At 36.1% G+C, this 24,255-nt stretch overlaps 1 protein-coding gene across 1 annotated transcript in view; it reads right to left on the bottom strand.

Annotated features, from left to right (window-relative positions):
- The window catches only part of CFAP299 (cilia and flagella associated protein 299), a 543,118-nt gene that overhangs the window by 119,740 nt on the left and 399,123 nt on the right, over positions 1-24,255 (bottom strand). The gene's annotated exons all lie outside the window — the stretch shown is intronic.

Genomic DNA, 24,255 nt, shown 5'->3' with positions numbered 1-24,255 from the left:
CTTCACTCATCTGCGGGATATAAAACTGAAAGAAACAAATGAACAAGACAAACAAAGAAACAGAAAGTCATAGACACAAACAACAGTTTAAGTGGTTACCAGAAGGTAAGGAGGGAGAGGGGTGGTAGAAAAGGGGGCAAATATATGGTGATGGAAGGAGACCTGACTCTGGGTGGTGAACACACAATGTAATATATAGATGAGGTATTAGAGAATTGTACACTTGAAATGTATGTAATTTTACTAATCATTGTCACCCCAATAAATTTAATTAATAAAAATCTACAACCAGTCAGAAATTAAACTTAAAATTTTGTTCATATAATATTTCTTTTAAGCCAAAGTTAAGATATAGACATTGAAAACTAAAGAGGTTTTTTGCTGTTGTTTTCTTGCTTTTGTTTTCTTGAGGGTGGAGAAATATATGTTTGCCATTATACAATTAGAAAATTGCAAAGTCTCAGTCATATGGTCCAGAGTTTAAGAGATATTCAATGTCCCCATTAGAATTTTAACAGGGGGACCATTTCTATTTGCTTTTTAGGATTTTGGGTGAAATATTTCTAATCTCATCATTACTTACATATTCTTTCCTCTCATGTCATGTTCATGGTACCTTTAGCAAATAAAATCTTCAGTATAAAATCATGGGTGTTATGATGGTGGTTCAAGATAGGTCCAGTATCTATGGGAAAGAAAATCATGCTATGACCATTAAGACAGACTTTCAAATCTTTTAGTTTGTGAAATCTGCCTGTGTTGTATGGTGACAATGAAACTTCAAAGAAGTGGTGTGAGCTAGAAGACAATGGAGAAGCTGCATGTTTCCACTGGTAACTTCATATTTCAAGGAAACCTATGCATTTAAAATGGAACCTGGTGATTTTCAACCTCTGACAGTAATGCTTTAAAACAAATGATAATCCTTGATCTTTAGGTACAGTAGAACTACAAGAGGAATTCACATAAAAAGGCAAAAAAAGAAAAAAAATGGGAGAGAAAATATAGTGATGTGGATTCTGACTTGTTTGTTGGATAATCTTGAGCAAGTCTCCTAGTGATTCCTGAAATATTATACTAGTAGATATATTAGTACTTACCTTTATCTGCCAATTACAAGTTGAATATGTAAGGGTGGAAGGCATATTTTCATTTTTTACAGGTACATTAACCCTTAGGTGAGTGGTCCATGTCAGCAAAATTATTGGGTGGCTAACATACAGAAAGTGTTAATATACATCTTTTCATTGTGGGAGAAGGTTAATAGATCTTAATGCTTGGTGAGAAGTTCTGAAATGTAGTTACGTTCTAGATTTAAAGTCAGGAATTGGTTCCAAGTCTGCTTACTAAGAGTTATTTTCTTGAGCAAAACTCTCTTATTCAGAGCTTCTGTTTGCTCACTTCTAAGGTAGTGATTAAAAAAAAAATAGCCACGTGAAAAATAAATGTATGTTAAAGAGCCTGAAACATAGTACATGCCTAATGTATTATGTTTGGCTGTTTACTCACAGGTGGTGAAAGTAATTCAGCATAGGTCCATAAGGTTGCTTATGGCAGAATAATTTATCAGAGTATTAACAAAATCATCTTCTAATAATTCTGTATCAGGTAACTTTGTATCAGTATTAACTTTTACCTAAGTTAATAAGGTTAGGTTCTAATGAAAATCAATAGTCTTTTCTAAAAGTTAGTTCACGCTGCTCTCCTCCCAAACCTTTAAACATACTAAGAAATCAGTTTACTCTTGGTACTTAAGTCACTCCAACATAGGAGTAAGATATTCCCAAAGGCATGCCCAGTTTCCAGGATTTTGGTGGTAAGAAAAGCCTCAGTGACAACCTAAAAACCTGACAGACTGAAGCACCTTCATTCTTGGCCAACACAGGTCAGAACAGAGCCAACTGTCTATTTCTATCAGATGATAGCTGTTCACTTATTTTTCCTAGAATTTTAGATGTTTTCATAATCAAAACCCATCAGTATTTTGGTTTGCACATAATATAAAATCTCCAGATGGAAAACTAACCTCATACTATATGTTAATCATTATTCAAGAGCTGTATTTCAGCAACCCTCAAGTGACTCGGCAATGTGCCGAGGAGAGCAGATACAGGAGATGAAGAAAGTATTAGATGTTTATATTAATCAACCACATTTCATTTAAAGGCTTACCCATTCCAATGAAAACCCACGTTTTGAAAATTCAAGAACATATTGTCTAACCCTAAACCACTTTAATAAACAAGGACTTTCCACTTACCACAGAAAATCATTTTTCAGAGGCCCGTTATATGTTCTCTTGTCCTCCATATAATTTCTCTTCCTCCTCCTGCTTCTCTTTCTCCTGCTTCCCCTGTCCCACCCCGCCCCCCCCCAGTAAAACTGGCCATTATAAGCAGCGCAGTTAATATGGTTAGTAAATTGAAGAGAGAGATTTTTCAAACTAATTATTCATCATTTTAATAGAATACCACTTACTAAATGTCCTTCGATAGATGAATGGATAAAGAAGTTGTGGTATATATACACAATGGAATACTATTTGGTGGTAAGAAAAGATGATATAGGAACATTTGTGACAACATGGATGGATCTTGAGAGTATAATGCTAAGCGAAATAAGTCAGACAGAAAAAGCAGAGAACCATATGATTTCATTGATATGTGGTATATAAACCAAAAACAACAAAAGAACAAGAAAACAAGTGAGGAACAAAAACTCATAGACACAGACAATAGTTTAGTGGTTACCAGAGGGTAAGGGGGGAGGGAGGTGGTAGATGAGGGTAAAGGGGATCAAATATATGGTGATGGAAGGAGAACTGACTCTTGGTGGTGAATTCCACACAATGGAATTTATAGATGATGTAATACAGAATTGTACACCTGAAATCTATGTAAATTTACTAACAATTGTCACCCCAATAAATTTAAAAAAAGAAGATATACTAACTAATGATCTCATCACTACACACACACACACACACACACAGAGAGAGCGAGAGAGAATTATATCAAACATATATGTATATATGTGACATATATGTCAATATATTTAATTTAATATCTTCAAAATAACCAGATCTGATGGGTACTAGTTTTAATCCTCTAATGGAGATGAGTAAACTAACGGCTTGACAGCTAAAATTAGATACCTGAGTTACCCTACAGCTAGTTGCTAATAAAATAAGTTTACAGATGCATTTCTGCCTAACTTCCAAGTCTATAAATTTTTATTTTTCGGCATTCATTGTTTACTGAGTGCCAGGCTCTGTGCTCAGGTACTGAAAGTGCAGATAAAGACAGATAAGACCAAGTTTTTTGCCTTCCAAGAGTTCACAGTTGGGGAAACTACATTGTTTTATTTTCTATGTTTAATTAAAACCTAAGACAGTGATTCTCAAAATCTAGCCCCTAGACTATATCAGCATCAGTGTCTCCCCAGGGACTTGTTAGAAACGTAAAATCTCAGGCCCCATCACACATCCATTGAATCGGAAACTCAGGAATCGACATTTTACCAGCTCTCCAGATTACTACTTTGGGATACATTGAAGTTTGAAAACCAGTGGCTTAAAGAGACAGGGGTTGTAGGGAAACACATACTGAACCTGGAGATGTGGGAGAAGGCTTCCTGGAGGAACGGACACTTGGCCTGTGTCTGGAAGGATTTATAATTTTTTTTTTCCAGGCAGAAGGGACAATATTAACAAATACAGAGAGAGAAGAATAGCATGTGTTTGATATTCCTAGAAACTGAAGGTCAGAGGCAGGGGATGAGAATAGACAAAGTGGATTTAGATTGCGGCCAGAGTCTACATCAATGCCTTCAATATTTTAGGTCTTGCTTCATACAGGGCTTGGTATAAGCCTGTGGCAAATTACTCCAGGGACTCACTGTGAAAAAGACCTGGAATTGAGATTTCTGCAAAATTTGTTTTTGGACATGTAACAGTTACTGACCATGACTCTCTTTAGCTCCTTCAGGATGCTCTTAGGTAGTATGAGGGAAATGCTTTGCTGTTCATTAAGGAAATGCTGGGAGAGAATTAGAAGAAGAAAGCTTCAGACTCAGGTGCTTCTAGATAGATGCAGAAGCTGGGCTGTGAGAAATTTAACCAAAGGTGACTGAGTTGGAGTAGAGAGAGGTTAATAAGAGGGGAGGAAGGATGGAAAAGGAGTTAACTAAAATTCAGGTTAACTTTATTCTAAATAACACACATACAACAACAACAAAGGGGAAATTAAGATCAATCCCATGAATATACATGGTTATTATATAGTTACTATAGCTAATTCAGTTCACAGAGCAGGAGATAGGACATTATTTATACTTCGTCATTATCTAATATACTCTTGACAGAGACAGGGTAAAGGATTAGCTCTTCACACTCCAATTTATTACGTCCGGTACCTTCAGAACAATCTGTTATTTGTAAGTTTGGGAATATTATTTTTTAATCATCAAACCCATTTTACAAGGGACAATCTCTGAATATCTTACTTGCCCATTTTACTAATCAAGTGTGTCAGAAGGACAAGCTTCTTTGAACAAATGGTATACACATTTTGAACAGTGAGGGATTATATTTAAAGTAAATATTTTGTATTAATCACTGGGGAATCTGGGTTACAGAATGTGGCGGGCTTCAAGAATTGGTAGCATTGTAGCAACCAAAAAACACTTTCGAACTCTGGGGCCTCCAGTGGCTTAGGAACAGCTACAAATTTAGCATTCCCTCATTTTAAGCATTCCAAAATATTTTAGTGATTGTCTTGATAGGATTCCAGTAAAAAACAGCTGTCAAAATGTATCATATATTTGCAAACCTCCTACACAGCACTGTTACTATAATTGGTTGAGGTTTGTTTTTTTTTCATTTGACTTTAAAAAGGTTGTGGAAAGCATAATTTCGGTTTGGTCAAACTTTTATTAATGTTCACAGGAGGACTATAGTCCATAATTAGACTTCAGTTTTTAAAGTATTTCATATTTGAAAAGTAAACAAATGCATAGGTGGAAATTTTTCTTTATAGCTTCATTAATCTGAAAGTCAAACCCTCTTGGCCTGTAGTATGTACATGGTATTGCAAATCACCACTTTTTAATCTGTTGTATCTGCTCCATCAAATAACCAAAGTAATTCGGTCAGCAGTGTTTTCATTGGTTTTAATATCTCCTTCCCCACCTCCTTTCCACTCCAAACTATGACTTAATTGCACTAGGGTTATCCTTTTAAAACCATGACATTAAAATAGCTTGGAGTACTACATTTCTTTCTGCAGAAACCATAGGCCACTAAGCAGAGGATCTATTTCACTAGCCATATGTCTATCATGAGTGTCTCAGAATTTAGGGTAACTAGTTTACTGGTTAAATCAGAGCCAAAGACAATAGCAGTTCCAAATTGCAAGATTTCTACAAAATATGTGGAGGTCCCTCTGACATTAAAAAAAAAAAAAAAAAAAAACACAACAAAAACAAAAACAAAACAAAACAAAAAAAACTTATGAAGTTTTTCTCTTTTTTTCTTCATTATTCTGTTCTGTTTGGCCCTGAACATTGAGTTTTATTGCCAGACTCAAGAAGGGTACCTCAAAAAATATTATTTTACTGCTCTGAATTATTTTAACTGTGTTTTGAAGCAAGACACTTCCCTATATTGATGAAACCAATTATAGTTTCTTTCAATTAAAAGAAAAGTTATGCTGTGGAAAATATTAATGTCACTAATCACTGGGAAAAAATATCGATTCATAAGGCTTCACTAGGCAGCTCTATATGCCTTATAGATCAGAACTTCTATTCTGACCTCTCGCCCTCCATGCAGCCTAATGTGTCTGATGTTCTACAGGACACTGCCATTTCATTGTTGTCCAAAACAAATTTGTCTACAGGGGAGCCCATAATTCCATTAGTAAATGTTTAAGGTATTTATTTTATGAGCCCAGCAGAGTTGCCAAGGTGATTAGAATATGGATTGAAATTTTGACTATGGGAATGAAGAGGAAATGGCGGATCCTACAGATGCTCTGCAAGAATCATAGACTTGATGGGTAAGAGAACACCTTAGCTCAAGGACAGCACACGGGATACCATTGGTAGGGGTGAGTAAGTAGGATGCCATGTATAGATATCCATGGAAGTATATAACCTTATGTTTTCAGCAGGGAACTTTAACACATGTAAAATAAGAATCTCAAGTTAAAGAAAAAAAATTGCAGATGACAAGCAAACATGAAATGCTAAAACCACTACAACAAGGAAAACATTTAAAAGTGTTTGTTGGTTTTTTTGTTTGTTTGTTTGTTTGTTTTTGTTATTAGGGTAGTCACACATAGTTTCTCACCAAAAAATTATATTGAAATTTGGTAGAGTGTATCAGCAGCCAACCTAACTCCGCTAAAACATTTTTTTAATATAATCACTTAATACACTTGTCTTCTTTATCAATCACAAAGAATTTGCTTGTTTGGTAATACAGACCATGCCATGCAGGCAGCAGAGTATAAAGACATTCAAAGAATTATGAAACTCTTCACTTTATGAACTGGGAAAAGCCTTCTAAATATACTGTTGGCGCAAAAAAAATATGAAAGGATGAGGAAAGACAGGCTATTTAAAGCAAGAAGAATGAACAAGAATAAAACATTAATTATTTAAGGTATTTTGGTGAGCTAAAATTTTTTTGAATGATCCGTTAAATATTTGCTCTACATAGGGTTATTTTTCACTTTACTTACAATGTGCTTCTTCCCAGGTAAATGATTTACTAACTAAAACTGTAGTGACATTGGGCTTGTTATTTTCTGTCCTCCTCTGTGGAACTTCTCTACCTGGCTCCATCCCGACAGCTGACCCTGGGAAGTGCATTCAAAGTGTCCGGTTTGGGCAATGGAGACACCAGGGATGTTGTTCCAAATGCCATAATATATGAGAAAACTCTTTGAAAAACTTTTGCAAGAATATATTGCTTTAAGTCTTACTAATATTTGTTACGGTTTTGAAAAAAGACATAGTTCAGTATTAGAGTGATAGAGATAAACATTAATTCTATAGTTTTACATCCATTTATGAAGAAAAATGAGTTCCTGACTATTTTATAATTAAGTAATAATGGATAACATTTACCAAGACAGTTAACTAAAAAATTGCATTGTGGTTAAGAGAGCAGATTCTAGAATGAGACTAGCTAGGTTCAAAACCTTCTTCCATTAGTTAATGGCTATGTAACCTTGGACACAATACTGAAATATTCTATGCCTTAATTCATATATCTATAAAATGGAGAGAATAATATACTTTGTGGTTAGCCAGTTTCCAAGATGGCCCCCAGCGGTCCCTGGCTCCTTGTGCAGTCCCCTCCGACAATAAATAGGGCTAACTTGTGTAAGCAATAGGATGTTAATGCAAGTGACATAGTATTACTTTCAATACTCAGTCATAAAAGATATTGAAACTTTTTTCTCTGTTGACTTGTTCTCTTCCGTTTGGAAAGTGGATCCTTAGTCGAGTCTTCAAAAATCTGCAATCTCAAATTACATTTTTACTGAAACCTCATGAGAGACTCTGAACCAGAACCACTCAAGCTGCTCCCAAATTGTTAACTGATAGAAACCATGAAATAATAAATGTAGGCTTCGGTGTAATTTTTTACGCAGCAATAGTTAAGTAATATACCCTGCCTGAAAAGGTTGTAAAGATTTAATGAGATAATTATGTGAGGCCAATAGAATAGTATCTAGAATATAATGAACAAACAAATAATGTTAATATATTTCTAGGCACCAGTATGTTTTAGGAACTGGGACAGAATGTGTGTATATAAATTGTCTCATTTAAACCTCATATATCATATGGTTAGCATTATGTTTCAGGTGTCAGAAGACCCAACTCAAACTGGCTTCAGCTGAACCCTCCCCACCCACTCCCAAATAGGGAATTTGCTGATCCAAGTAACTGAAAATGCAAGGGAGAGTTTTTTTACAAGCTGCTAGATTCAAGGGCTTAAACAGTACCTCCCTGGTGTCTCTCTATCCCTGGGCTTTGCTCTCCTCTCATGTTATTTTACGTAGTTCTCAAGCTCATCCTGGCAAGGTGGCTCCTAGCAGCTTCAACCTAACATTCTTCCAGGTTCCAGTCCAGTGGGAAAGAAAATGCCTCCTTCTCTCAACAATCCCAGAAAAGTTCTCATTGTATCATTTTTGCTCTGACTGAGCAATGTCAGTATCTCTGACCCAATCACAGAGCGAGGGGAAAGAGAGCATACTCAGCCAGGTTACATCAAAGGTTTCCCCTTGTGAACACCGAGGCTGAAAGTGGAGGATGGGGTAGCTGCCAGAGGAAAATTAGGGTACTAGGGTCTTGTGATTAGAAGAAAGGTAAAGGGGATTCTGGGCAAAAGATCAGGTATCTTCCATGCCTCATAACAATTATTCTGAAGAAGTTACCATTATTGTCACATTCCACAGAGGACAATAAAGCACAGAGCTCAAGAGGCTTGCTGAGAATAGCACAGCTCATACGTGGAATGGCCAGATTCCAGAGCCCGCGTGCCGCACCACCTTATAATATTACCTCTCTAAGTGATCCTATAAATTAGTATTTTATTGTGGCTCAGCAACTTGAGTTATTAAGACACTACATCTGTTCTACTCCTTCTGTCCTAAATGATAGTCCTTGTCCTACATAATCTGGTCAATTTCTTCAATTATCCTATCTACTCAACTGTGAAACCTAAATGTTTGAGTCAGATAAAATACCTAACATGGGCTGGGTTATGAAAAAAAAAAAATCAATGTATAATCTTGTTAACTAAACCTTCCCTTGTAGTTACTGGGTGAACAATGAGTCTTAATAAGTTTCCCCTCAGCCTGTGCAAATATTCTTTTTCTAGTTCCTAGCAGACTAGAGCGGCAAGTTTTTGTTGGCGGTCCTTTCTGCTCTTTACAAAATCTATTCCTTGGAGATTAAATCTCAGAAACAATCTACAACTCTAGCTTACTATACAAAGGTATAGGTACCCACCTACCTCTTCACTTAATAGATCAGTAGTTCATATATCTCTGTTGTTGAAAATTCACATCCCAGGCTCTTTTGACACACCACTTTAAAAATGTTAGTAACTATTAAAACCACTCTAAGTACTTCATGATCAACAATGTTAATAAAAGAATTCTGATGATGATGAAATAATTTCTGTCAATGTTAGCTTCCCTGAAAGAAAAAAAAAATGGTATGACTTTTCCCTCAAAACAGCATTCTTTAAATTATTCATCAACAATAGCAGACATCTGGGGGCATCTGAATTTTCCTCTTCCTTTCCCTATATCTTATACTGGGGCTCCTTGAACTTGATTACATATAATCCACCTTTAAAGAAAACCATGTGGTATAATGTTATTTAAATATAAAAAGTATATGATTATGTATGTGATAATTATGCAATGCACATTTTATATAAAGTTCTTATGGTAGGGGGTCACCACAAAGAATGAGTGTAAGCATGAAAATACATGAGTTTGTTGTCCAATGCATGAGTATAACATACTTGGGGGAAAAAAAAATCATCTTATCAACCATTTTTCTTTAGATTTTTTTCAGTTATACCAACTATGTATCTATTTCTACTATAAACATCTAGACTTCATCTGTTTAGTCACCAGTTGTGTAATCATTGACAGGCTTAGATATTATTTTTGTATATGTGTCTTTTCCAGGTTCAGTTGTACAACCATATAGGCTCAACTAGTACATTTCCATTAGCCCAAGTCATTAGCAATAACTGTGTGCATGTGATCAGAGACAAACATTTCTCTAACCAAAAGTGTGTAGCAATAGATACAAAGGGAATTATTGATTTTAAGAGAACTATGAGGCCAATAAAAGTCATTTGCTTGTTTCTAAGGCTACCTAGAATTGAAACGCTATTTCCCTTAAACACTAACCACATCATATAATTTCTATACCCAATGCTGTCATGTTGTAAACATTTCAGTTATCCATTCAACAAAAATTGTCTGGGTGGGCCATATATGTAGTATGCTGTGCTAATTGCTATGGGAATAGAAAGAAGTACTTTGCCTAAGATTACATAGTGGCAAAGATGGGATTCTGAGAAAATGGCACTGCCATTGAAGAGCTTACAATAATGGCACAAAGAAACCATCAGCAGAAATAAATCCCAACAAAAGGTAACATTATGAAATGCCAAAGTGACACATTGGTGCAGGCAACAGTAGTCAAAGAGATGCTGGTAAAGAAAACAAGGGTTGGGGATGGAGTGGGGGAAGGAGGCAGTTTCTTAGAAAACCTTTTAGAGTTTATTTGAAGAATAAATAGAATTGCAAATGTGGAGTGGGGAAGGTGAACATTCCAGGTAAGAATAAAAAGTATGAATCAAAGCAAAAAATGAACAACCACAGCAACCAAAGTGGGAATGTTGGGGGGAGAACAACAAGGTCCAGGGGAGTGGAACAAGTTGTAGGAAATAATGTACAAGTAGAGTAAATACGAGTAGAGGTGTTTTCAAGGTCTGTTCCACAAAGCCTGGCGGGATTCTGGAAACTGTATTTTTTTCAGTACCTCTTACATACTTGACTTTTGCATATGTTTTCTTGAAATAAGAGCACTACTACTTTATATACAGAAATATGTAAGTAAATACATACATAAATTTTAAAAAGCTGATAGCCAAAGATTAAGAAGAAGATGCTATGATGCTGAGTAGGGGACTGACAAAGTGGAGATTTAGGAAATGGAAGGGCAGGTGGATGAAAAGGACAGTAAGTGTCATTAAGGGACTGACAGTGGAGACAGGGCTGGAGAGGCTAGAGGAAGATTAAAAAGGCTGGTCTGTTGTAGCAGATACGTTTGTCTGTCTGTCTGTGTGTATGTATGTATATATGAGTATACCAGGGGTGCAAAATAAATGTATACAAGTGGACACTTTGGTCAACGTTGCTCAACAGTAGTTTGTCGTAATCAGAAGTGTGTGGACGCTGATGGGAACCACTTTGAGCACCTCTTGTAATTGCAGAAATCAAACGTGACTTGTAGTCATCTTTTGTCATTGGGATATATTGAGTATTACAATGTTAATAGTTTTCCTTTTTTAAAATGTGTATACATCTTTTGGCACTATATATATATATATATATATATATATCACACTCCTGTATATATATATATATATATATATATATATATATATATGATATATATATATATATATCATACTCCTGTATTCAGATATTCATATATATATGAATATGAATATATATATGAATATATATATGAATATCTGAATACAGGATTGTGATGACAGGATTTGGACCTACCTTTGGTGACATGAAGAAGGAATAATGGGTTCAAGGGAAAGAGGAGGCAAATAACTCTTGTTATTCTCTCTCCAACTCTGTGCTAGACAGTTGACTTGCCTGGTTTTATTTACTCCTGCTCCAGCAAAGCAGGATATACAGCTAGCTAGGTACTAGCCAGGTTGTGACCTGAACTTTGAGTCACAAAAAATAGTTTCTCTGTGACAGAACTAGATAACATGTTGAATAGAGCTGTTGACTCAAAAAAATCCTCATTTAGTGGCCATTTAGAAAATATAGAAGTGCTGAAAAATGAAATAATTTGTCAGGACATACTGTGGAGAGATTAAAAGCACAGATACTGGATCAGAATGCCTAGCTCAAGTTTCAGCTTTGCCCCTGGTTTGCTATGTGACATAGGGGTGAGGTACTTAAACCCTTTGCCTCAGTTTTTTCATCTTTAAAATGGAGACAAGAAATCATACTTTCTAAGCTTGTTTTGAGTATTAATACATGTAAGATGCTTAGAACACGGTTGAGTATATATTCAACATTATATGTGTTAGCTGTTATTTTTATGATTGTTCTATTAAGACATAGTATCAGCACAAAAGCATACTAGTAAAGATGTGTGGATTAACCTATACCTGTGGCAAAATTGCATTGCACTAAATACATATGCACAAACGAATGCAGGTAAAATTGAAGAAGCCTTGAATAAGATCGATGGGCTGTATGAATGTCAGTATACTGCTGTGATATTATACTAGAGCTTGTAAAACGTTCGCATTGGGGAAAACTGTGTGAAGGATACCATTTTTTACAACTGCATGAGAACCTACGATTATCTCAAAATAACAAAGTATAATTTAAAAAAGTGTGGTTGTTCTTTATCCCTTTATAAATCTGTGGGAGAAATGGCTGTGGTGCAGTTCACTGGTTTATATGAAAGGGAGGATTTCACTTGCTATGGAGAGAAGAGTCATCTCTTAAGGTCTCTAAGGCAGTTTGCACCAGCAGTGTGAAGGAAGGAGGGAGTAGAAAACCAGAGAGTGGAGGAGGTGGTAGTAAATCAGTAATTTTCTACAAAAAGAAAACTCATCTTAACTGGCAGTGGAGACTGGAAGATGGACAAAAGATTCCACAATCTCCAAGACTGTCACAAGAGCTTACTTAATTTGTTCAATACACAATGACACCCAGATGAGGGATCAGCAAAGGCTGGAACTCAGAGCCCACAGAAGACCTTTTTTCTAACGCACATAAGGGAGCTCTAAGGACTAGCTAGTGCAGGTACACAGTAAGACTTGCTCCTCTCCAAATTGGTGTACAGATCACTATCTGTACAAGTGGTTTCTAAATAGTTGTTGCACTTCAGCTAGGAAATTTTGAACCAGTTTCTATAGAAAGAAAGAGGGGGAAAAAAGATCCTGAACTTGTATAAAGGGACTGGAACTTTGGAATCTAGAATTGTTGTTTTGACTTTTCATGTTCCTGTGAAAATACCTGGGACTTAGGTATAATAAAATTATTCCACAGACGTGCCTCTTTTTGGTATGAATTGTAAGCTCATTTTGTTCAACTCAAAGAGCTAAAAGCAAATTTTTTTCTTTTTAAAATTTTGTCTTTTTTATTAAAGGTAGGTTCTAAAACACAAATACAGATATAATAGTATAATGGATTTCCTAAGTCCACCAACCAGCTTCAGAAATTATCAACATGGTAAATCTTACCTCGTTTGTCCATATCGCCACAACTTTACTGAATTATAATAAAGGGAATCATGAATATCTTATTATCTGTATATAGTTTAGTATATAACCCTAAGGGCTTTAAAAACATATTCAAAATAGGAGTATCACACCTAAAATTTTCCAATTGTTTCATAAATGTTTTTGAGTTTATTAAAATCAAGACTCAAGCAAGGTTCCAACATTGCATTTGATTAATATGCATTTCGAGATAATTTCTTCTCCTTCTCCTCTCACCTTCTCCTCCCCTACTCCTTCTCCTTTTTCTTCTGTCTGATGAAGAAACCAGTTCACATGTCATTCAAAATTTTGACATTCTGGATTTGGCTGATTTTATACCTGATATACAGAGAATATTTCCTCTATGTTCTTGTATTTTCTGTATAGTTAGAAGTATATAGTTAGAAGTTTGGTTTCCATAGTTTCTGGTAAATAGCTGCCAGTCTTACAGCAGCTTTACTGAGAGAAATGTACCTTTTTTGTTTTCTTTTTGTCTGGCTGTTTATACAACTTTTTCTTTGTCTTAGGTTTTCAAAAGATTTATTATGGGATACCTAGGTATAGCTTGTTTTCGTTCATCCTTGTTGGGACTAATAGAGTTTCACCAATTTGTTACTTATTGAAACCCTTCAATAATTAAAAGAACCCTTTCAACTAGTATCTCTTCAAGTTTCCACCCCATTATCTCTCTCTTCTATATTAAGACCCCTTATAACAGTTTTGTTAAGCCTTTTCATAGGGTCCCGGTTCTTTTATATTCCTGCAGGTATTTTTAATCTTTCTTTCAATGCATTGCTCTAGATAGTTTTTAAATGCTGGTAAACATGTTCTTAATTTTTCAATTTTAGAATTTTGAATTTTTGCAGATTACGGTTCTGTGGTGAGTTATCATGTTATCTATTTTCCTGAATATATTCATCACAGTTTTAAATTCTATACCTGGTAACTTCACTGTCTTGACCACTTTAAGCTTCTTTTCTATTACTTGTGGGTTTTTTTTTTTTTCCCTCTTGCTTTTTTTGTCATTTGTCCCTGTCTCCTGACATTTCTGGTAGTTATTGATTAAATGTTACGTATTCACTATGAAAAATTGTAGAAGTTCCGGATAAGTTATGTTCTTCCCGAGAGGATTTACTTTCCTTCAAGCTGTATCAAGGACCTCGGTACAATCAACAACTGACATACATCAAGGCTGGTGTTCGGCTTGGTGGAGACTGGTCTATTTTCAGTTCGCTCTTATTCACAAAGGATAGCCTTTCTGAGGTCTCAACTGAAACACTGTTTTCTAGGACGCTTTTTCACTGGAAGCCCTAAAATCCAACGTTTGTCCTTCTAGCTCTGTGAGAAGGACCTAAGTTCTGCCAGACAGTCTCTGATGAAGCTACTCAGCTCTGCTGTTGCCCTGCAGAAGCGGCCACAGAAACTAACCAACGAGCATGGAGTGCCCAGCGAGTCAGATATGGCCCATGTTGTAGTCTGCTGACCCTTACTTCATACCATCACTTTCTGTTTCACCTCAGTGTTATGCCTGAAAATTGGCTAATATTCCATGAGGAAAAATGGCAGAGAACGCTGGCTCACCTAAATTTCTCTCTCAAACATGGGGCTCTCAAGCTGCTTTGGTTGTTCACTGATTAACTTTAAAACATGTATTTATTTACCATCTTTTTATCCTGCCTTTTTAACTATATCCAGTAAAAGGGATGTTCTAACACAGAATACTCCAAAAGTGCCAGAAATTAGGAGTTCATTAACATATCATTTTTTTATTATGCATCCATCTTCAATATAATCCCCATATTCTTTAATAGATTCCTTGACTTCTGGCACAGCAAAATGGTCTAGGTTTATCTCCTATGTTTGGAGGGAGGCAAGTGTTGCAATATGGATAGGCTGGCTTCACTTGAAAGACATGAAGGAGGGGGAGGAAATACTTATTTTACTTTAGGGGAGGAAGAAAGGAAGCAGGGAACATTAAAGATAAAGTGAACAGCAAATAAAAAGCCTTGAAATAGGAGTTGGTGAGAGGTGTTTTAGGAACAGCAAGAACGTCAGCGTGGCCAAAGCTGAATAGCAAAGATGGCAGCAGAAGGAAAGAATCGGTTTAAGATTAGAGGGACGCATATGGTATAAAGCCTAAGAATTTACTAAGTATTCCTCAGTTTTATATATGTATACAATAATATAAAGATAAAAACACTGCTAACGTTGCATGTAGTGAAGAGGGAAAGAATAGAGCTGTTTTAAGAAATTATGTGTGGATAATCTTTTCTAATGCCTGCAACACTATAAATTAGATATTATTTCCATTTTATAGAGGAAGAACTTGGTGCTTTGAGATGTTAACTAAACTGTCCAAGTAAATATAACTAAAAAGTGACAGAACTAAGATCCCAACTTCAGTATTTTGCATCTATATGACTTGTATTTCTCCATATGCCATGGTGGGAAATTTGGAAGGATTAATTAAGATCAGCACTGATGTAATTAAACAGAGAAGCTGGCTTTGCATGAATGAAAAGTCAAAAGCAAAAGAGTAGATGAAGGAGGTGTTGGGGCTGGGGTACGAATGGGGGACACACAATTTTGCTATACTTTATGGAACTGTAGCAAATATTGCATCTGAACACAAAAAAAATGTATTTAACTTTCAAAGAGGAAGAACATTTGTTATGGCTCCCTCCAAAAGTCAATATTTATCTATTACTATGAGTATACAGAATAAGAGAATTAATCCTCTTTGGTATGTGTGGTTTAGATCACACTTGGATGTTGCAATCTGGGAAGAAGCAATAAATTATCAAATTGGAGTGTGTATAAAAGAGAGCGGGCATGATGATGGGGCAACCAGTCATCAGAAAGGAAATGATTAAGAAAATGAGGATGGTTAGATTAGAGGAGATTTCAGCAGAAAAATGGTGAATGATTTGTTCTATTTAAAGGATTATAATCAGACAGAGTGACTAGACTAATTCTGCATCATTCCAGATGGGGCTTTAGGCGGGGAAAGAAAGGTAGAATTCGTTAACTTCATATAACTTCAAGGTTATTTTCTGATCCTTGAAATTCATTTAGGCATTCCTATGGTGTCTGTGACCCCAACTTAGGAACCCAAGAGAGAGAGTGACAGTTCTCCATTTCTAGTAACATTCGAATAGAGGCTGAGTGACCACTGTGGCCTGACATTGTAGAGTAAATGGAGGAATGGAATCACAAACTTTTGGCGATGATCCTAAAATAACTGTGAAACGTGCCAAATTAACATGATATAGCTGTACATTTCCTCTCTAGATCACCTGTACAAGTATATCCTTCTGTCCTAAACAGTTGTAAAAGCCTCTATTACGGTCAAGCATTTCATCCATTGCACCTTTTAAATTATTTCCAGGGTGTTAGAATTGGCAAGAGAGTGCTTTGAACCTGGTGGCAACCATCTCCATCCAGGGGGGAAAAAGAGAAAAAGAGATGCAACCTAAGCCAGAACCACCATCTACTCTACAAGACAATTTCTTTTATAAAATGCCAATATCCTCAAATGGCATCAAATTGTCATAGTTATTTTGTTGACTCAGTTGTTTCCTAAACTGCAATTCAAATCACTTACTGGAATATTTCAAAGTGTTAAAAATAATATCAAAGCAAACAAAGACTCATGCCTTTCTCACTTTGTACAACCATTTTGTTTATGAATTTGCATCCCAGACAAACTTGTTTTATTTGGATAGCCAGTGTTTCAAAAATATTCTCCAGAGTTCGCACAAGCCCAAGATTTTAAACTTTTGTACAAATATATCTGTACTGTTTTCCCCCCCCACTTTTAGTGTTCTGGTGCTTCTTTTAGTTAATTTTCAAATTATTTATTTTGCAATGTAGTCTCAGGCAAAGAATACTTAGTTGATTAATTTGGGGAAGGTATTCTATAATGTTGTAAAGATTTTGTTGGGTATCCGATGGACATGCGTCCTATTTGGGAGACCACCTCAGGGATACTGTGGATACCTGATCATGGCATTGTACATCAGAAGCTAAACATTAATGAATGCCAACTATAATTTTATATATATAATGTGATGGTTCAGTGTGAGGTCGGAGGGATAGTGGATGGGGGGAGGGGGGTTCACAGTATGAGGGATATAAATGATGAACGTCTAAGTATTACCTTGTTTTGTACACCTGAAACTAATAAATAAATTAATTAATAAAAAAAAAAAAAAAAAAGAATACTTAGTTGGAATTGGAAGACTGTTCTCATTTCATTCCCCAAACTGATTAACCAAATCAAAAAATATATCAACTAACGAGCCAAATAGCAAGAAACTATTAAAGATGCATTAAACATGGAAGATGCCTAATTATGAATTAGTGAATACAATGAATGAATACATAAAATTGAACATCCATTATTTTTATTATTAAATTTAAATCATTTCTTGTGTGCAATTATTAAGGCAGTTCTTGCTCATTGAAAGAAACTTGGATATAGAGATGCATAAGGAAAACATATTGAAGAATCTGTAATTCTACCACCCTGAGATATTAAAATTATGTTATAATACTTTCCTGTCTTCTTTTGTTCCTTATAAATATATCTCCATATTGCATATTCATTTTAATTAGAAGCATGTTTATATAGATTTAAATATAGGAGCTTTAGATTTATTTATATTTATATATTTATATATAGATTTATATCTTAGTTTTCCACTAGGCTATATTCTCATACCGATACTCTAAAAACACAATTTTTAATAGCTGCACTATAGTTCATCAAAGGAAAGCACTATTGTTTAATGAGTCCTTTCTTTGGATATTTAATTTATTCCATTTTTATAAGTATGACTTGATGAATATCCTTGTCCATAAATATTTAGAAAAGAACCACTAGATCAAAGAATGTGGTACATCTAAGCTAGTTGACACACATATTACCAAATTATCTGCCAGAGAGTCTGCCTGTTTTCATCATCCATGTATATGAGTGCTCTTTTCACATTACTAATTTTGCCAAGTGTATTCATTAAAACATGGCCTAGTTAAAAATTGAAAATTAATTAGTTATCTTACTATATATTTGCTTAATTGAAGGTGAGTTTGAACATTTTTTCACATATTTACTGGCAGCTTGTAATTCTTTTGTGAATTGGTTGTTTTAAGATCTTTGTCCAATGTGTTTTTTTAAAAGAAGAGAAAATAAACTTTATGTATACATATATATGAATATATTTATATTAGTAGAGAAAAAAATGTGCAAAGAATATGCCATTGGAAGGGGTATTTGGAAGTGCACAAAGATTATTTACTTTTTATATGTACCTTTGCTTTGTTTAAATTGGTATTACTTTTGTTTTTAAAAATATAACTATTACAATGCTTCCGCTTAATGGGTATTTGTCTGTGCAAAACTTTGGTGACTCTGAGAATAACTTCTGTACCTGGAAATTAACTACAGTTATTTGGATTATTTAAATTGATATTAAATTTAATAAAGTCACAAATTCACAGATATATTTCACTCAAGGTTTTAAGTTCAATTTTTAAGTTGTGTTATATTTTTTCATTATTCTTTTCAAAAATTGAGTAAATCTTAACAATATCTTTCAAGAGAGCTTTTGACTAATGTGTAATCAACCGAACGTAAACAAACTGAAATATCTTAATCTCTACCATTTACAGACTTAGTTAATTAAATTCTTTTAAACACTTTCAGCTACAACTCACGTGTAAATTTATTACATTAACGATTTTTTGAAGTAGTCCAACTTAGGAATTTGGTAGATTATATAAATAATGTTAGAAACCCTAATCTATTAAACTCTGAAATATAGTGACACCTAAGACTCATTAATAACATGAAAAATTATTTTATAACTTTTGAGCTACAAATTGCGAGTCCTAAAAAAGGACTTATATACACATTAATTGGAATCTAAGGTTAACCAGCTAAATACTCTACTATTCCCAATTCCCTATTAAAATATTTAAAATATTAAATAAAATGAATTGGTGAAAGTATTACCAACAAAACACGCTCCGTTTCTAGATTTAACAAAAACATAGTAAGGCTATGATGATAATTTACACTTATCCTCTATGTTTGCAATTCTAATGCTCCCAGAGTATTAAAGAAAATTAACCAACAGGGAAAGAAGAAAATTGGTGTCACCATTTCTACAAAATGAAAGATAAAAAACAGACAGCGGACATCCAGATGGATTTTTCCCTTCCCACTGAGGGACAAATTGGGCCAATTTTTCTAGTCACTATAACAACCATGGATTCAAGTCCATACCTTCCAAATGGAGTTGGATAACAGCACTAGGCCTCTCAACTCAAGAAACTTTAGCAGAGATTATCTTCCGTCTGGATTGAATCAACAGCCTCATACCCTACTCATTTTACCACTTAGCAGGATTCAACGACATCTATTCCCTGCTTCATATTATTCTGAATTTATTTCATATCTTACAGTATAGCCAGGTCACAATTCTTAAGAATGTTTAAATAATATCTGATTACATTTCTTATAGCTCTCAGAGCTATGTTGATTTTATGGTTACACCATTAAAACCAAACTAATGACAATTATTAAAAAAAATGAGGATATTAGGAAAATGTGCTTTCTCTAGAGGTTATAGACAAATATCAATCTAGTTATATGTGAGGCTTTAATTCACTGGTTTATAGAGTCATCCTATTTAGCACAGGGAATGAGTTCCCTGAAATGGGATCATCATCTGAATCTGAGCTAAACGAAATTCACAGTACCTGTTCGTCACACAATTGTGCTCCTATGTCCTTATATGATGTCATACACTCTTTTCTTCATATCCTCTGAAGCAATCAGATGCCTGAACCATACTTTTTTCTGGCAACTCTTGACATATTTTTGTCACTTTTCTTCAGGTTGCATTGATGTTGTTTTTTTTTATAACGTACTTTGTAAAGCAAAGAATTTCCATTGATGCCTTATTGGCCACTGATCTTTATCCTCTGTGTATTCAGTTGGTACCGTAAAGGTGTTTATTTGCCCCAAGCCAGTAAAACTTTAGATTTTCATGTCCTGTGTGATTCTTCTGCACTACTATTTGCCTGCCTTTTATTAGCCAGAAATGATAGGTCAAAACTGGTCATAACAACCTGAAGTACTAGCCAGCAAAACTCAGAGCAGCAATTCCAAAACATGTGGCAGTCATTGCTAATAACCCTCTAATCTCCATTTTCCCTTTTTAATATAAGAATAAAAATGTTGACTGGATCCATCATTGTTCAGCAAAGACAAAATTTCTTAAAGATCCTTGCAGCTAGGAAGGACCATTTAATTAGGTCTGATAAAAATGGCACATGGGAGGAAATAACTTTTAGCTACTCTCTTAAATAGAAATGTCCATGCTCTCTCTGTTCTTCCCCTTCTTTGCTGGAATTATGGCAGTGGCTAAAGGAATATGTGATGAAAGACATGTATTTAGCATGGCTGAGCAACAACACAGATGAAGCATGGGTCCCTAGCACCAAAGGGCCACTATATCAGACCTATATGCTTATAACCAACTTGCTAACTTCAGGGAGATTTTAAAAAAAGCATATCTTGTACTTTATCATTTATTACTAGTCAAATAGAACTCTATCAACAATATAATCTGAGAATATGTACAGTAATATGCCAATCTAGTTTTCATTGGTTGGAACACATAATAAATTTTATTCAACTAAATTGATTGGGTAGGAAAAAAATTTAGTTACATTAATTGTACCAATTCAAAAGTATTGTAGTTAATATTTACATATGTAAAATGTTTCTACAACAAATGCCTATATTTCTGAGCAAATATAGATTTATCTCTTCATTGGTGGGAAGTAAATAAATTCGGCCTATGGTTGATACTGTGAAAAAACATACATCTATGCTGTTTAGCATACTAAATTAAAAAATATGTTTCAAAATAATTATAGGAGATGGCAGTATAGCATAATACTAAGGGAAAGAGATTTAGAGTAAAAGAGATCTAGAGTTGGATTATAGCTATGCCACTGTGGTAGGCAAATTCTAAATGGCTCACATGATTCCTACTCCCTGGTATGCATACCTATTATAATCAACTCCCTTTGAATTGAACAGAACCTGAGAATACTGGAGGTGCCAAAAAAATGTATACAAGTGGACACTTTGCTCAATGTTGCTCAAGTAGTAGTTCACTATAATCAGAAGTGTCTGGACGCTGATTGTAACCACTTTGAGCACCTCTTGTAATTGCAGAAGTCAAACGTGACTTGTATTCATCTTTTGTTATCAGTATATATTGAGTATTACAATTTTAACAGTTTTTTTTTCCTTTCTTAAAACGTGTATACATTTTTTGGCACCCGTGGTATAATAGGCTATCACAATTATAATTAGTTATTTATCAGTTGATTTTGAGTTAACCAAAAGGGAGAAAGCCAAGGTGGGCCTGGCCTAATTAGCTGTACCCTTAAAAAAATGACCCAACTATTCCTAAAGTCCAGAAAGACTGGAAGCGTGAGAGGGCCTATGGAGAAGTGACATGTGGCAAGGACCTGAGAGCAGCCTCTAGGAGCTGACAAGTGTTCTCTGTGGATGAAAAGGGGGCCACATACTAAACCTAACAAGCTCACGGGAGGCCTGCGTGGCCAGCCTTACAAACTCAAGAGACTGAAGGTAACTACATAGGCTGGTCTGAAGATAAAAATTCCTAACTAAAAGCAGGTCATGGTGGGTAGTCATGTCCTAGGCCTGTGGCTTCCTTAACAAAGTTCAGTCTTTCTCTATCCATTAAGATCTTGCTTCCCAGCAATTGCTGTCAGTTGGGATCAAATAAATTCATAAAAATTCTCTACACATTTGGACGTTTCTTATGTCAACATCCCCAACTGACAGATGGCTAGACAACAGAGATACTACTCCCACAACTAGAAGAAATGTATTCTGCAAAAATTTGGAGGGAGATTAGAAGCAAAAATTTCCTTAATTGAGCCTCTGAATGAGAGACAGCTGGCTGACATCTTCATTTAAATAAATGTGTTTTTGAAAGAAAAGATAGCATACCTTTTAAATATGTATACATGTGTTGGTATATATTTATGTTACCAGATAAAAACGTGTGAAAGGATACACACCTCTGTATCTAGAGGGGATGTTTGGACATGCAGAAATATTAATTAGTTTTCACATGTTCCTTGTTCCATTCTTAACAAGAGGAAGAGAGATCTTTGTAATGGCAAAATGCTTAGCAAAACTGTCTCATGCAGTTATATGGAAATCTGAGCTTTTAATCAATAAACTTGGACATATAGTTGAGGAGAGTTCCAAGCAAAGCATTGAAAGTTCTGCCTGGGTTTTTCTAGATGCTTATAGAAAAATGTCAAAAGATTCAGTCATACATGATATTTCAAGAAATTAGGTTTCCCTGAGATCCAAGATGGTAGAGAAGATAAACATTATGAGATCTTCCTTCTGTGAACATATTAAAATTAAAACTAAATTACAGAACAATCAACCTGGAGAACCATCTGAAGTCTGGCTGAACAGAAGCCACATCAAGACTGGTAGGGGGGCAGAGATTCAAAATAGGCAGGCCCCAAACCTCCCTGTGGTGGTTGATAATCAGGAGGAATACACAGCCATGGAGATTCCCCTAGAGGGCTGAGGGACCCCAGACCGACACGAGGCTCCCAAGCCCAGAGTACTGGAATCAGGAAGAAGAGCCCTCGCAACATTTGGCTGTGAAAAACCATAGGGATTCTGACTGTTTGGGTGGGATGGAAGGCTGCGGGAAACCAGACACCCTCTGAAGTGGCCCAAGCACAGATTCACTCACTCACAAGCACTCACCCAGGGCTCCAGAGGAGGGACGCTGATTTGGGGGGTGTTGGAGGTATACGGGGGTCAGAATGAGGTATGTGGCTTTGAAGCAAGGGCTGGAGGACTGTTGCTAAGTTTCCTGTGTGGGATCCTTCTCCCGTGCAACCAGCAGGCAGGTGCCATCTTTCCTTTTTTGAGCCTGACCTCACAGGGCCAAATCTGAATCTGATTGGTCTGGTGAACTCCGCTTGCTCCACCCTGCTCACTCACTGTAACCACACCCCACCCAATTCACCCAATGCTGGAGGCACTTTCTCCTCAAGCATCTAGCCCCGCCCACATTGTGCTCTTTCTTGCAAAACTATCAGAGTCCAGCAGGCCCCAGGTGGGCAGCGACTGGCCTCAGTGTGCTCTCAGACTTTTGCTGAGTAGCTCCAGGATAAGCACTGGCACCAAACCAGAATTTATATTAACCTGGTAACCATAACATTTCCCACTGTAGTGACTCCCTGAGACCTTGCATCACCCAACTTGCATAACATATGAGGCTCTATCAGTGGCTGAACCTTAAGGGAGCTCAGGTGGCAGCAGGCCTCATGGTGTCCTGGCTTTTTGTGGAGTTACCCGAGCCCAAGTACTGGTGGCAGATGTCCTTGGTTCACAGCATTGCCCCTCCCGTGTGCCTCCAGTGTTTAGCACAGGCAGCGAACAACTGCAGATCACTTTGTAACTCATATCAGCTGGGCGCCTACCAGTCACAGGAAGTGGGTGACACAGAGCCCCGCCCAAGAAGTCCCAGAACCAACATATTTGGAGGTTGGATTCTGACCATAGCAGAGCACTTTCCAATTAGCCCCACAAGAGGCACACACAAAGGATGATCTTAACAGGCATCAGAGCCTGCCAGGGTGAATCCCACTCAGTGGGCTAAGCCCCCTGTACAACAGCCCATAAGCTGTGGATGTGGCCAAACCGCATAGCTAATTAGCCTGAGGGTCAATCCCACTTACTGATGTGCCAATAGCAAGCAAGGCTCAATTATAACAGGAGGGCACACACAACCTACACAAGGGACATTCCTGGAGCACCTGGAGCAGATGACCAGGAAAATTGTGTCAGGGCCCCATAAGACATCTACTACATAAGGCCACCTGGCCAAAACTGTGAGACATAGCAGACTCACATGATGCATAGAAACAAACATAGAGAGGCAACCAAAATAAGGAGACAAAGAAATGCATCCCAAATGAAAGAACAAGAGAAAACACCAGAAAAAGAACTAAAAGAAATAAAGGCAAGCATTCTACCAGATACAGAGTCCAAAACAATGATTATAAGAACGCTCAAAGACCTGTACTCAGAAAATTAT

Source organism: Rhinolophus hipposideros (genome assembly GCF_964194185.1).
Source record: "Rhinolophus hipposideros genome assembly, chromosome: 1".
Taxonomy (NCBI): domain Eukaryota; kingdom Metazoa; phylum Chordata; class Mammalia; order Chiroptera; family Rhinolophidae; genus Rhinolophus; species Rhinolophus hipposideros.
This window is presented reverse-complemented; position numbering and strand designations above follow the sequence as displayed.